The sequence below is a fragment of the Propithecus coquereli genome, unplaced genomic scaffold, assembly GCF_000956105.1.
Source record: "Propithecus coquereli isolate 6110/MARCELLA unplaced genomic scaffold, Pcoq_1.0 Scaffold516, whole genome shotgun sequence".
NCBI lineage: Eukaryota > Metazoa > Chordata > Mammalia > Primates > Indriidae > Propithecus > Propithecus coquereli.
This window is the reverse complement of record NW_012151019.1, coordinates 407,677-422,313: the sequence shown is the minus strand read 5'-3', so window position 1 is coordinate 422,313 and position 14,637 is coordinate 407,677. Positions and strand designations below refer to the sequence as shown.

The following is a 14,637-nucleotide window of genomic DNA, read 5'->3' as shown; positions in this document are numbered from 1 at the left end:
CTTTGTATAATTTTACATGGGCTTTTGGGAAGGCAAAAAGAAGTCATAAATAGGCAATTTGAAGTCTGAGAATTTTGTGGGAGCCTCAGCCATTGTGATGCTTCCAATGGGAGAGGTAAGTTTATGTGCCAATTACAAGTGAAAGGTCCTTAGATGACTTGAGAAACCTCTTTCTTCTCCATTCTGATGCTATTGCAACAGCATCCAACAGCCCTAGAGGATTGGCCACTTATAGAACTTGCGACCAGAGATTCTCTGACACATCATTTAGCCTAAACAGAGGGAGAACAATCAAAGATAGGATTGGGGGGTACTGGAGACAGATTCCATTTGTTTTGTAGCTTATTTATAGGAAGCTCTGTTCATGACACTGTTATTTAGCCCAAGACTGACTTAACCTGACAATGTAAATATTTATACATACACTCCTTTGCTGTAAAGTGGTCTTCATCATATAATGCACATTTAAATAGTGCTTAAATGCTTTTGTGTTTTTTCTTTCATTCATCAAATATTTGTTCAGTATCTACACCACTGTCCCACGCCTCACAGCAGACATTGGAAATGCAAAGATGAATGTGGCCTCGCCCCTCTCCATTTTCTTATTTTGATTATCCTAATGGACCCTGAGAGGTTTCTAGGGCAAAAGTTATTATTATCCCCATTTTGTAGAAAAGAGATTGAGGCTCAGGGAGGCTTTGCACCTTGACAAAAAAAAGCCAGAACTTAAACTCAGTTTTCTACCTCTAAATCCCATTTTTTTCACCCAGTTCCATGCCATAAACAAATACTAAGAGGCAATCACTTAAAGCAAATGAAAATGTATGCAAATCACAGTCAAATGAAAATGTTAAAGACTCAGTGCCAAAGAATCTTATGGGGATACAGTTTTTTTCAGTACTCATGTTGTTTCTTGTGTTTAAGTGACAAGAACTAAACATGTATTAACTTAGGTAAAAGATGTACTTTATGGGCTTATAATTGGTGTGGTTTACATACTGGAAATATGGGAAAAGTGGGGGCAAAACTTATCTCAGGACTGAATGCAGCCAAAGAATCTAATGCCTTTGGAACACCTCACAGTTCTTATCTTTACTTCTCTCAACATACTAATTTCGTTCTCCTTTATTATAAGTTGACTTCTTCTGTCTAGGAAAAGTGGCCACCAAAGTGTCTTCTGTCACTAAAAAGGGGACTGACTGGTTTTTCCTATTTGTAGTTTGAAAAAAAAAATCTATGAAAGGATTCTGATTGACCACATTGGGTCAGATGCCTTCTCATGAACCAATCAACTTTGAGTAAGGGAGTGAAATCATGGAACTCATAGCAACCACACAACTTTGGGATGGAAGAAGAGTGGTTCTCATGATCAGATTAAAAATAGATGCTTACTCTGAGCATGCTAAACTTAACTCACACAAAAATTTTTTTTTCAAGAAATATCCTATTCAATTTCTGGAAAGGAAATATTTGCTAAACTCCATCACAATGTTGTGCTGTGTTTAAAGGAGTCAGAACAATGCCAAAGGTAAAGGGGTAGCCAGTCTAGGAAGAGGAAAAGGAAGGCATCATTTTGGAGATGGCCCAGAGCAGTGAAAGCAAACCACGAAGAATGGGGAGATGGTGATTATGAAGAAGATCTAAGCATAGATTTTCAGGCGTGGCTGTAGTCATCTTGGAAAAGATAGGAGGTGGAGTACAAAACTCCTGGAGCTAGAAAGGCTATTAATCTTCTGGTCTACTCCCTTCGTTTTTCATATGAGGAGACAGATCCAGGGAAAAGTAATCTTCCCAAGACTATCATAAAGCCTTAGTTATTTCGTTGGCAAAAACAATGACACCAATTCTTGCATATATCAGGAGGTTTTTCTTCAGAGGGAAATTGGAGTAAGTTACCAGAAGTTGAATAGTGCATTCTCCCCAGCCCCAATAGACTGACCATTGCAAGAGAGCAGGCATAAATATGCAGATAGCTGATGAAAGTGAAACAGGTGATAAAAAGGGAAGATGCCAGAAAAGGGGATAATGAAAAGGTTAAGAGGCAAAAGGGTTTTGAAGGTGGGCAACCCGTACCAAGCTAGATCCTCCACTAGCTTACTCAGGATAGTCATGCTCCTGTGGCTTTTCTCGTAGTTACCATATGCCTGCTCTGGCCACAATCTGAGGGTTCTCCCAGTAACTTGTCCCTTTTGTCAAATGTCTTAGATCCATTCTATCCCATAGGAGCAGCAATGTGGTTTGGGGGATGGATCTCAATTTAAGGGGTAGTACTGATTAGTGACAATGGCATCTTATCCTCTTTGCCAGTATTGGTCCAAGAACAAGCATGTGACCCTGTTCTGGCCAAAGAGATATGAGGAGAGGTTTGTTGGCTTCTGGACAAGTTTCTCACTCGAGAGCTATCCAAGGGAATTCATTCTATCCCCCTCACCCGAACTGAAGAAGGAGGCCCCTGGCTGCCATTCTACAACCACAAAGAGAACTAGATTGAGGATAAAGCTTACATGACGCAGAACAGAGAAAAGGGAAGGAAAACATTCAATGATAAATGGTTGAATTGACAAATCAATGACTCTGAAAGCTGATCTACCTTTGGTTTCCATTTAGGTTAACAATATCAGTTATCTATTGTTGTGTAACAAAACTTCCCAAAACTTAGTGGCTTAAAACAACAACATTTTATCATTATTTAGTTCACAAATCTGCAGTATGGGCAGGGCTCAGTGGGGAAGGCTAGTATCTGCTTCACAAGGTATCAGCTGGGGCAGCTTCATCAGGGCTTGGAAAATCCACTTCCAAGATGGCTTACTCACAAACTGGACAGGTGGTGCTGACTCAATCAGATGTCCTGGGCCATATGCCTTTCCACGTGAGTCTTCCACAAACTGCTTGGGCTTCCTTAGAGCATGGTGGCTGCATTCCAAGAACAAGCATCCAAAGAGAACTAAATAGAAATTGTATCACCTTTTATGACCTAGCCTTGGCCATCACATAGCAACATTTCTACTGTACTGGTTGACCAGTCACTGTGATTAGCCTAGATACAGTTCAGAGGACACAGAGTCCAACTTTTATTGAGAGAAGTTTCAAAGAATTGTGGACATGATTTAAACCACCACATCAGCTAAAAAAACATTTCTTTATTTTTATGACCATTTGAATTGGATTTTCTGTTATTTGTGGCTGAAAGCATCCCAATTGATACAGTTAGTGTCATCTCAGCTGTGGGCAGCAGAATGTCCTAAATTAACAGCTCTCAATCACAACGCCAATTGTAACAAGGTTACCAGTAATTTTGTTTTGTTTTTTGAGACACAGTCTTGCTCTGTTGCCCAGGCTAGAGTGCCATGGTGTCAGCCTAGCTCACAGCAACCACAAACTCCTGGGCTCAAGCGATCCTCCTGCCTCAGCCTCCCGAGTAGCTGAGACTACAGCCATGAGCCACCATGCCCAGCTAATTTTTTCTATTTTTAGTTTTTTGGCTAATTTCTTTCTATTTTTAGTAGAGATAGGGTCTCGCTCTTGCTCTGGCTGGCCTCGAACTCCTGAGCTCAAGCAATCCTCTGGCCTCGGCCTCCCAGAGTGCTAGAATTACAGGCATGAGCCACCGTGTCTGGCCAGTAATTTGTTACTAGTAATTTAATACCAAGGTTTTGCAATTATTTACTTTTTCATTATTTTCAAATCAAAGCAGAATCAAGCCTACTTCAAAAATAGCATAAGAATCCTTTATTTTAATTCAAGTAGAATTCTCTGAATGGGGGATAAAAGGATGGAATTGGAGCAAGGACACTCCATATGGTACATGGGAGCTTTACTCTAGGTTTAGAACTATTGGCCTGGATGCCTCTTTTGCTAAGAGAGTTAGAAGAAACTTTAGAGTTCCTTTGTTCAGGCTCAAATTCTTTTCCTTTTCACATAAGCTCCAGTTAAGCCAGTGAGGCTGAAGACTTGTCACCAGGCATTTGACACTCCCTTTCTAGTTCTGATGATCTGTCAACAAGGGAAGGGATAAAGAAACTCTTCTTGATCTTCTGCATTGTCCCACCCCATGATTATCTAACACAACAAGCCATTTTTTAGTGTCCACTGTGTTATATCTGCTAGGCACTGCAGCTATAACATCAATAAGATGGGTTTCTCTAAGAACCTGGAAAATAAACAGAAGGCAGTTGGAGAGCGATGGGAGGCCACTTAAAATTACATGCTGCACCAGGTATTATAGCCTTATAGAGGAAAGGAGAGTGAAGAAGAGCCGAGCATTTGCTGAATTTTAGGATGCTTCTCCATCTAGAGGCATAGCAGCAGATCCCTTGGCCCTCTTTTCCTTAGCTATCTTTGACTGGACCAGGGTGAGCGTCTGACCCAGGGATGCCCAACCATAGACACAGCCAGCAATCCGTGCCTTGTGTGTGGCCTGGCTGGAAAATATGAGCTGAGCCAATCAGATTCCTTTCCCAGGAATCTGGAAGGGGAGAAGCAGTTACTTCTTAGGTGGTGGATCCTGAGCCCAAAGGTCTAGTAGATTTACCACCAAGTAAGTCAGTAGAGAATCAAGTGCAGCCTGAAGCTTTGAGGGACTGGAGATTCAGAGAAGCTTGACTGGGACATGCAGGAGTGCAAAAAGACGCAGTCTCTATGAAATGAGAGCCTGAGTGGTGTCTGGGTGCCTCAAGTCCTGCCCATTCTGAGGTCCGCTTGTTCAGATTTCTGGATATGTTCCCATCATTTCCTTGCAGTAGGGGGAGACTAAAATACCATTCCTTGCTCTTTACTTGAGTTAATTTGAGTGAGTTTCTTTTACTTGCAAACATCAGAGCCCAGTCTAGAACAAGTCAAGAATCCACAGAAGAGATGACTTCCAATGGGCTTTGAGTACCAAGTTGGGTTTATGTAAAGATAACACCTATGTCTGGGCTTTACAGTTTACCAGCCAAGCCTGTGGTTTAGTGAAAGGAGCTTGAGCTTTAAAGTCATGCACAGCCTTGGGTTCAAATCCTGGCTCCTTGATCACTTCTTTGTGAGCTTAGAAAAGTTACTTCTCTGTAAAGTCTAGATAATAATATCTGCCAATTCTTACAGGGTTGTTGCAGGAATTAAAACAAATGTATATATATATGACCCATTAGCACAGTGTTTGGCACATCAGAGGTCGATGGAGAATGGCAGCTGTTGTCATTCCAAAGTATATTGATGTGCATGTTTGGATGGGAGAAGGGAAGTAATTTTCAACCCTCCTCCCTGTAATGTAAGGTTGTTTTGATTGAAGCATTTTATATTTCAACATTGTAAGAGTGGCTTTATATATTTGGGCTGTGTGTGTGTGGTGGGGGGAGACTGTGTGCATATGCATGTTTGTTTGGCAAGGGTACTGCTTGGCTCCCCTTCCCCCCTTCCTGCTGAAGTTGTGTTCATTATGTTCTCGGACGCGTCATTGTTATTAATCAGGCGTGCGGGATGAGATGAACAGGGGTGATGAGTTAGTCAGGCTGCCAAGCAAGTTCGTGTTTTGCAGGAAACGCCAAATTGTTTCCTGAGGGGATGTTTTTTAAGAATGGAAGGGTATGCTTTTCTGGCCCTTCCAGACTCTGTCCCATCCCTTGAACGCTGTCACCTCACAGGGTGATGTGATAGCTCTTTAAAAGCCACTTTATGGCACTGCAGCCCAACTGTGCTGGAAATGTATTTGTGTTTTTTTTTTCTTCTGGTAAATATAACCCACGTCAAGTAGGAAATGGATTACAGACCTCCCACATTTGCTCAAAAAAAAAAAAAATATTCCCAGCATCATCAGTCCTTTCATAAGCAGAAGGTGGGAGAAGCTAGTGAAAGGCTGGGAGTGGTGGAGAAAGAAGGAATGTCTGAAAAAATAGTGGAAAGCATTTTGAAGCCCCTCCCGCTTTTAATTCATACAGAGACCAATGCATACTTTAAACTAACAAACTAAACATCTTAACTAAAGTCTTAAAAAAATATGTCTTTGGATATTTTGTCCATCTGCCAAGCACATTTATTCATGAATTCTCCTTATGGACTTGGAGTAGATTTAAAGAGAGAAGAAAGCTTTGGCATCCTAAGCCGCCTGGGGATTTTGCTGGACGTAGGAGTTTTCCTAAAACTCTGATGAAAGCAAAAATTACAAACGATAGGCTTTAGACTGCATTTCAGATTGTGATTTTGCACTCAAAATCATATTTACAATAATTACTCTTCAGAGGTAGCCTTCTGAAGAGGTTTTTAATCTTTTCTCTGCTGTGACAAATATTTAAGTTTGACATCTAACTCAAGGGACAAAAAAATATCAAATGGAATTTTACTAAGGGTGAGAAGCTGAATTCTCCAACTTACTAACTGGTGGTCCCTAGTGCTTGGGAGGGGAGTCCTGGGCAAACTGGTCTGGGACTCTGGGGCCACAGTGGGGTTAGATTTTCCCTATCCCAGAAAATCATAGTTGTAGGATATGTCAGGTAACTCTTGCTGTGTAACAAATAGTCCCCAAATGCTATGGCATAAAAAAATGATCATCTATTATTTCTGACATGTCTGCTGCTCAGCTGGGGATTAGCTGTGCTAGGTTGGATTTATCTGGCATGTCTTGCTCCATGGGTCTCTCATCCTCCTTGGGCCAGCTGGCTGGCCCAGGCAAATCTTCTAGCATTGGCAGAAGCACAGGAGGGCAAGCAGAAACACCTGAAGTCTCCTAAGGCCTAAGCTCCAAACTTGAACGCTGTTACTTCCACTTCATTCTACTGCCCAAAGCAAGTCATGTGGTCAAACCCAAAATCAAGGGGTAGGGAAATATACTCCACTCCTTCAGCAGAAGGAACTTCAAATTCATAGCAAAGGACATAGATACAGTGCAGGAAGAAGTCCTGGGGCCAATGCTATAATCTACTACAGAGAAGAAAGGCTATGACCAAGACTATGCCTCCAGTGAGTAGAATTACACAGCTTGTCTGTAGCTGTGACAGGTCAGTCCTTTCTGTGGTATTAATGATGGCTATCATAACTTGATGCTATTAAATACTCAATATTCCTCCTAACTCTCCTAATGTTGGTTCCATGTCCCTCCCCAGGCAACCTTTTGATTATCATTTAGCTTCCTGGATGGCTCTTTCTGTAGGGCATAGTGTTTTGGCCATAATATAACAAATGTCTAGGTCCTGCAACAATCCTGTTTCTCATTCTATATTAATAGACAGGTACACTATAGTCTACTTCTAGTGAGCATGACCAAGCTTTCTTCAAGAGAGGTTTACTTAGTATGCTAAAGGAGAAAAGAAGCAAGTTTCTAAGCTTGAAAAGCTGAAAGTCAGTTCTTCTATCACGTAAGTTCACACTGTAAAGGCAGTGGACAATCAATCACCCTCTCCTGGGCGGACCTGTACCATGGTGTGACTTTAACCCAAATTTCTGCAATTGCTATATATAACCCCAGCACTTTTCCTTTAATAGTGGAGGGGGAGGGTGGTAAAATCCACATAATATTACTATTGGGCAGCCAAATACATGCATAGTGTAGCAGAGGGGTTCAATCAGGGAAGGAGATCCACCAGAGTATTACTGACCTAGGAATAGATCTTACAGAATTGTGGGAGAAATTGGTGAAATAAAATTCTGAAAGTGAGAATGAAGGATCAGAGAAAAGTCACTAACCAGCCCTAATGAAGCCCTAGCACAGGTGGACTCGTAGGGTCAGAACTTGCAATGAAGCCAGGCACATCCAATTGCTGGTGTGGTACCGAGGAGGAGAGCTGTGGAAAAGTCTGTGGATAGCTGTCATCTCTAAGCTGCTGCTGCTTCTGTATGTCTTCCATCAAGCCCTGGAGGCGGGCTTGGGTCCTCTGGTGGTCATCAGGGCCAAAAGTTGGGAAGAAAAGCTAGATATGGGGAAGACAATCAGCCAGAACCTGCCAGCATCTTTGTGTCTGTCTGCTACTGTGTGTAGTCATGATGATCTTCAGAGAGACTAGCTCTGCTTCCCTTCTACCTTCTAGATCTTGCCCAAATTCCTCTTTTTGGTCAATCTAACTTAGAACTATATAGGGAAAGAAATTTGGGGGAATGTAGCTCTGGCTTAAGCACGTTGACACAGAGTCCAGAAGAATGCAAGTCGCTTATTTCAGATTTGAGTCGTTTCTTCCAATCCACACAGAGTTCACAGAAGTGGGGATGGAGATGTTTCTCAGCTCTACACGGTGAGTCTGGGGACCTGTGTTCTGGAATCCTGGGGCAGTTTCATAGGACCTGCCCAGGTGCTCTCATCCTCTTTGGACCAGCTGCTCAACCTGGGTGAGTTGATCATGTGGTTGGTAGAAAATCCTTTTTGTCGGGATTCTGTCTTTCTTTGTTTTCTCCTTCATAGCCTTCCTTTAATCCCACTGGTGCTGCTGTACCTGTGCTAGGTGCTAAATATTTTTCATCTGGCCTCCAGTGAAACTGTCAGCATTTTGGTACTGTGAGGCTTCATTGATTAGTGGGATTTGGAGGGAATTTGGATGAGGGGTGTGGGGTGTTTGGGGGAAGGGCTTTGTGGGAAGGTACTGAGAGAAGAGGACTTCATCATGATTAGATCTCTCAGTGGAGCATCTATGACCAGTCATTTTCCCATTGTTACCTTAATTTAGTGGGTGCCAGGTACCTGGGGAAGAAGATGATGGAGGAAGGAAAGAAAAGAGAAACTCATCACATTATAAATAGTTCCTAGTTTATTCAACTATGTGTCCTGTAGATTAAACGTGCAAAGTCCTTAGTAAAATATTTATGACCCTTCAGAGCCTACTTTCCCATGCCTAGCTTGCCCTCAATATATATTCAACTTTGCGTAACACTATATCTCCTGAAGCCCACTAGGGAAAATCCTTCAAAGTGCATGAAAGAGACTGAGAAGGGCTGATAAAGATGATGAAGATAATGTGATAGTGATTCTATGCCTGTTTTCAGGTTAAAAAGTCAGCATTCTGATCAGGCAGCCAAACATATCCATGAAGATTTTTCTTTTATCCACTTGGAACAAAAAGTTTCTATGACCTTAATACCCTCTTTGATAAATTTTTATGTTCCATGTTTCTGATACAATGCTTAGAGCAGGAGATAAAATTTTCTTTGTTTTATGTAATCTATGTGTTATCATTCATGACAGTGGTAATCAGAGTAAGTAAAGCTAGCTATTGGGAAAAAAATCCCCAAATGTTAGTGGTTTAACACAAGAAAGTTTATTTTTCACTCACATCACCACCCAACCAAGGTTAGTGGGCAGTGGGGAGAGCTTTGTTCCATGAAGTCAGCCAAGGACATAGACTTCTCTCATCTTGTTGCATTGCCAGCTTTAGCAGTGGTTAGCATGGTTTAGTAATGGTCCAAGGTTGTCAAGGTACAGGAAGAGGGAGACAGTGGGGTGAAAGTTCACCTGTTCTTAGTTGCCTAAATCCAGAAATGAAACTCTACTTCTGCTCTAGTTCCATTAGTTAGAACAGGTCACATGGCCTTGATACAAGGACAATGGGCAAAGCAGTTTAGCTTTGTGCCCAGGAAAAGGAATTGAGGTTCAGTGCATATCCATGATGCTTTTGAAAGTGCCTTCTCTCTGAAAGTGCCTAGGACTGCACCTTTTATATAGTAGACACTCACGAATGTTTGTTGAACAAGTAAATGAATGAATGAATGGATGAATGATTATGTCTAGGCTTCTGCTGTTATGTTCTTCTAAGGCAGAATATTAGAAGGAAATAATTTTGGGGGAAGCCAAAATCTGCTATCCCCCATTGTATTCATGTGACCATTTATATTTGTGAAATGATTTCACAAGCACTCCAGGAATTCACACTCTTTTGAAACTATGTTTTCATTCACTCAACAAATATTTGAGTGCCTTCTATGTGTCTAATGCTATGCTATGTGCTCAGGAAACAGGTGGAAATCATAATTCTTGCCCATTGGTAACTCACATGGAATGAGTTTAGTGGAAAGAGGGAAAAGAAGCCAATAATTACAGCTATTATGTAGGTGCCATGATAGAGACATGGATGGATTGTGGTGGGAGTGTTGAGAGAGGGAACCTAATTCAGTTGGGAATGGCGTTCTAGGGTTTAATCTTTCAGAAGAGGTGGTACTTGAGCAGAATGAATGTGAGTTTGCCAGCTGATACCCATAAGAGAGAGGTAAAGGGAATAGTAGGTGTAAACTGGACAACTTAAGGAACTGTAATCAGTTCAGATGGTCAAAAATGGTTGGTGGGGGGTAGCAGTAGATGAGGCTGGAGGGGTAGGCCTGGGCTGAGTTGCAAAGCACTTACAAACTGCATTCAGTAAAGAATGAATAGGGATTACAGGATTTGTCTCTTTCAAATGAAAGATTTTATACACACAATAAAATCTAAGCAGTCATTATCCGTACCAACCAAAATCTATTTTTCTCTCCAGATCTGCCTCAAATAGTATAAGATCAGTAACAATAAAAACAAACAAAACCCCAGTCAAAATGTTGCAATGACGATCCTTTTATGGGAAGAAGAGCACAAAGAAAGGTGTACAATACCCTCTGTTCATCTCAATGTAGCCTTACCCATGAGAGTAGAACAGGAAGGAGGCCCACTTCAAGGAAAACAAAGGAAGTGGTATCATGATTTTGTAAGAGCTGTATCTGTCAACAGAGTGGATTCTTCTAGGAAAGCTTTTTTAGATGGCCTGTGGAAGAAAACTAGGAACAATTCGTTGCTCCTGCTCTTGGAACTTTTGCAACAGTAAAGAGGTTGTTAAGGTTGTTCATTTAGGGAACCAAGTACTTAGCCCAGTTCAATCAGTTATTGAGCACTCATGCATTCATTCATTCTTCATTCAGCACATTTCAATAACCCTTTTGTGCACTACTTATGTCACCTGCTGCAGGAGAGTAATGGATAGGTAAAGATATAGTGTTGCCCTTGAGAAGCTTCAACTAACACGTGAATCTAGAGATTTCTAACCAAGGATGTGCCCTACTTAAGGATCAAATATGAAAGAGAAAGAGAGAGAGACAGAGAGACAGAGAGACAGAGAGAGAGGGAAGAGGGAGAGGGAGAATATTATAATAGTTTAAAAAGTCTTGGAGTTCGAAGTCTAGATTCAAATCTTGGACAATCACTAACTGGTTGTTTGACCTTTCATTTTTTTCAACCGAAAAATGAGGATAATAACAGCTATATCACAATTACCAGAATTAAATGAGATGACTCATGTGAAAGCTTTGTGTAAACAGTACAGAACTTTGCAAACATTAGTGATAAATTGTTGAAGGTGAACGCACTAGGACTTTAAAGCAGTGTTTGTCAAAGTGTTTGCTGAAACACTAATGCCCAAGAATGGTAACAAGTATTTCTCAAGAAGAGAGTTCTGTGAGTCAAATAAATTTGGGAAATGAACCATTAAACAAAGTAAAACATGGTTCTTAGGCCTGTAAGATGCTAACGTCTGTTGTGAATCTCAAGGAAAGCAAGTATATACCATGTCTTGTCTCCAAATTAATGTGATCTTAGGATCTACTCCCACCTCTACTCCAGCATCTCTAGGGCCTCCATATTGACAGAACTCCCTTTGGGAAAGACTGCTGCTCTCCAGGAAGAAAAGTGTTAACCTTCACTTCAATTTACAAGCCATCAGCATCTCAAAAGCTGAGTTATTCATCATCAGATAATCTAGAAATTCATTCAACAACTTCCCAGGTACAGTGTTGAGATTTCCGCCATGGGGAGTATAAAAGAAAAGGGCCAGGCACCCCCTTGCGAGGGTCGGAGGGGATTCCAGCATAGAGCCAGGGATGTGAGGCGTTGTGGTGGATACATCTAATATTCCCTCCAACACACCTGCTGATGGCCAGGCAGTCGCGGATATAAAGCAACAAAGGTGAAGAGACGCGGGCTGATTCTCAAAGACTCTACTAAACAGACTTCTTAGAAAAACTCTAAAAGTCAAGTAACACCACACTTTCTCCCTTTCTTATAAAAGAGCGCAGAAACATCTCCGGCAAGAGACACTGCTCCTTCCTCCTCAGTTCAGAAAAGTTCATCAGGCCAAGAGCTTTCCCTCTACAGCCTTCCCTTCGCTTGTTTCCCTTCTGATCCTTCAACATTGCCCAAGCTCTGCCTGGCTCCATTTTAGACCTTTCCAGAGGGAGCAACTGAAAGGCGCGGCCTGCAGCCGAGACGTCGAGGACGCAGGCGCAGCGCGACTCAGGTGCGCGGGCTGCCTGCCCCGCCGCGCCCCACCCCGTCCTTCCGCTCACCTACTGAGGGGCGGGACGCTCCTGGGGAGCCGGGGGGTGCTGAGGTGGAGTGGGCTGGGGAGGGGAGCGGAGGGTAGGGGGTGCTGGGTGCCCGAAGGGGGCGGGGCGGAGCAGCCCTGGGACGGGGGCGGGAAGAGGGAGGGGTGTTACCTGAAGGGGGAGGGGCGGCCCTGGAGGGGGCGGGACCTCGGGGCGCGGCCACGTGAGGTGATCCGAGTCAACATTGTCTCCAGCGGCGAGGGCCGAGCGCCCACTGCCTCGAGCAGGTGGCCGGCCGCGCTCTCCTCATCGTGGGGTGGGGCGGGGGCGCCCCGAGAGCCGCGCGCGGAGACCCGGGGAGGGCGGCGGGACCCTGGCGGAGAAAGGAGCCGGCGCGGCTCAGGTGCGCTTCTGGGGCGGGCGGCGTGCGCGGGCCTGGCGAGCGTGGTGAGGGGGAGCGCGTGAGAGCGGCCCCTTCTCAGCAGGGAGCCCCCTCGTGCCCAGCATCGCAGGGCTGGCTGTGGAGCGACTGCTTTGTAAGGCTTTTTGTCTCCTTGTCTTTAACTTTTTAAAAATGTCGCTGTGGTTGGGGGTCCGGGGACTGTTCCCCAGTCTATTCAGCAACACCTGCCTCGCGGGGGCCTGAGGGAGGTTTAGGCCCCGCGACAGCCGCGATCGCGGTGGCCCGGGCGACAGTGACTCTCCGCGGAGAGCCGGAGTGCGCGGTGGGGCGAGGCCAGGCCCCCGTCCTGCCCGGGCTGGTGGGTCCGTTAGTGGGACGCGTGACCGGAGAGAGGGGAGACCCCGGCCCCGGAAGGGACGGCCGCGCGTCCCGCTCCCCGTGCTGGGCTCGCGCCTCGGACGACTCATCCCAGGTGGGCTCCGGACTCTGGGAAAGAGAGAAGCGAATTTCCTTTCCCTGGCGAGCGAGGTCTGATGAGAACTGGTTAGCAAACGGTTTTTATCGGTGATGTTTCTGAAACTTTGTGAAGCGGCGAAAGGGTGTTAAAATGTCACTTTCCTCTGGTTTTTGCAAACTACGATTTATCCAACAAGTCTTTAGATTTGACTTCTTTTTACTGTTCTTTTTTGTTTGCTGTGGTTTCTTTTAAATATAGGAAGATACTCTGGGGTGTATTGCACCTTCGGTGGACGTTCGGGTATAGACAGGATAGATGCCAAGCCAGAAACATTGATTCCTTTAGAATATTTAAAATACAGCATATAAAAGAATTGCTTTTGTAATGAAAATATTATTCTGATTCTCATTCCGGATAGGCATTTGTAAGAGTTGTGTTTTTCCTGAAATAGACTAGAATATGTTGAGAATTAGCAACAGCAACACAACCCTGTTTACCAATGTAATATTTTGATATGTAACCTTATCATGGTTAAAAATTGCTTTTTCTGGAAGGAAGTGTTAATGTGGCTTGCCTTTGAGAGCTGGGATTTGAGGAGACTTGCTTTTTATCATCTCTTTTGTATTTTGTAGTTTTGCTAATGACTATGAGTTACCTTCATAACTGTGGGAAAAGCCTGAATAGAAATTTTTTTTAACCCTTCAAGAAAAATTTAAGTATTGTATTTTATTGGCTTTACTTGAATTGTAATTGTGTATTCACATATAAAACTAGTAAATTGAGAGGTTAATGCATGTTGAGAGAAAATGAGATTCTTGTGGGACATCTGGCAGAGCTGTCTAGTTGGCAGTTAGATATATTGGTATCAGGTTTTTCCAAAGTCAGGCTCAGAGTTATAGATGTTGGAAGCAGCAGTGGATGTGTGAGAGTTAATCCTGTAAGGGTGTAAGAAATCATTCAAGTCCATATATAGAGTAAGAAGAGAGGAAGATCGAGGATTGGGAACTCCAGTATTAGGTGACGGGTAGAGACAGTCAAGGAGATCAAGGAGGAGCCTTCAGGAAAGGAGGAAAACTGGGAGGCAGTGGTGTCAGAGAAGCCAGGAGAGGAGAGTTTTATTAATAATAAGGAGAGAAGTCTTTCTGGGAGTCAAATGAGTTTGAGGGATCCGGAAGACAGGAACTGATTAAGTGCCTATTGGCTTTAGTAGTTAGGAAGAGGTCATTAACCTCAGCAAACATAATTTAAGTAAAATTGTAAGGGTAGAAGCCAAATTTGAATGAATTTGAGGAGTGAACAGAGGATGAAGAAGTAAAAATAGAGAATGTAGAATCCTTATTTTGAGAAACAAAGGTTAGAGAGGCAACAGGGTGGTAGAGGGGAGTTTATAGGCAGATTGGAAATAATATAAGGACTATAGAATACCTTTATGTTAAAGTGTGTCATCACCCTAGGCAGGAGGATTGCTTGAGCTCAGGAGCTCAAGACCAGCCTGAGCAAGAAGAGCAAGACCCCGTCTCTAAAAATTAAAAAAAATTAA

The 14,637-nt window shown here is 43.2% G+C and overlaps 1 long non-coding RNA gene across 1 annotated transcript in view; it reads left to right on the top strand.

Annotated features, from left to right (window-relative positions):
* The first annotated feature begins 12,516 nt into the window (after nt 1–12,516).
* LOC105820276 overlaps nt 12,517–14,637 on the top strand; it is a 15,869-nt gene continuing 13,748 nt past the window's right edge. Inside the window, exon 1 of the long non-coding RNA XR_001138003.1 lies at nt 12,517–12,640. This is a non-coding gene — a long non-coding RNA (uncharacterized LOC105820276). The remainder of the gene's footprint in view (nt 12,641–14,637) is intronic.